Below are 1,093 nucleotides of genomic sequence, written 5' to 3'. Positions count from 1 at the left end.
AAGGTGGTTTTGGATGTGCATAGGGATTTGATTCTTAGAAGGTCCCATTCATCTATTTTATCTTCTGGTGGTAGGTTTTTCAGGATACTTAGAATACTGTTTATTTTGAGATATTATTTTTTTAAGCTCCAGTTTCTCTTTGTCACTGTAGAGAAATCCAATTTATTTTTTTATGTTAATCTTGTATCCTGCCACTTTGCTGAATTGGTCAACTATGTTTAATACTTTTCTTGCTGAGTCTTTAGGGTTTTCTATGTATACGATCATATTATCTGCATATAAAGATAATTTACCTCCTCTTTGCCAATCTGAATACCTTATTTCCTTCTCTTGTCTTACTGCTATCGCTAAGAGTTCCAATACAATATTGAATAGAAGAGGTGAAAGTCGTCATCCTTGACTATTTCCTGTTCTCAAAGGGAATGCCTTTAATCTCTCTCCATTGAGAATAATATTATTTCTTGACTTTGTCTATATACTTTTTACTGTGTTAAGGAAATCCCCCTCTATTTTGTTGAGTGTTTTAATCAGGAAAGGATGTTGAATTTTGTCAAAGGCCTTTTATGCATCAATTGATAGGGTCATGTGATTCTTGTTTTTTGCTTTATTAATGTGATGAATTACACTGATTGTTTTTCTTATGTTGAACAATCTTTGCATACCTGTTATGAATCCCACTTGGTCATGGTGATTTTTTTTAACGAGCCAAAGAAGAAGAAATAGATGATTTCTACCAACTTTTACAGTTGGAGATAGAGCGAATATGCAATCAAGATGCATTAATAATAATGGGTGACTTGAATGCAAAAGCTGGGAACAGAGAAGAAGAATCAGTAGTTGGAAAACATGGACTTGGAGACAGAAATAAAGCTGGAGATAGAATAATTGAATTTTGTACAATCAATGACTTATTCATTGCAAATACGCTTTATAAGAAACATAAACGCAGGTTATACACATGGATTTCACCTGATGGTATGCATAGGAATCAGATGTATTACATCTGCGGAAAAAAACAGCTGGAGAAGCTCAATATCAGCTGTGAAAACTAGGCCAGGAGCTGATTGTGGAACAGACCACCAACTACTCATAT

Source organism: Elephantulus edwardii, unplaced genomic scaffold (genome assembly GCF_000299155.1).
Source record: "Elephantulus edwardii isolate Elephantulus edwardi_28Jun2011 unplaced genomic scaffold, EleEdw1.0 scaffold00279, whole genome shotgun sequence".
Lineage (NCBI taxonomy): Eukaryota > Metazoa > Chordata > Mammalia > Macroscelidea > Macroscelididae > Elephantulus > Elephantulus edwardii.
Note: the sequence above shows the minus strand (reverse complement) of the source record.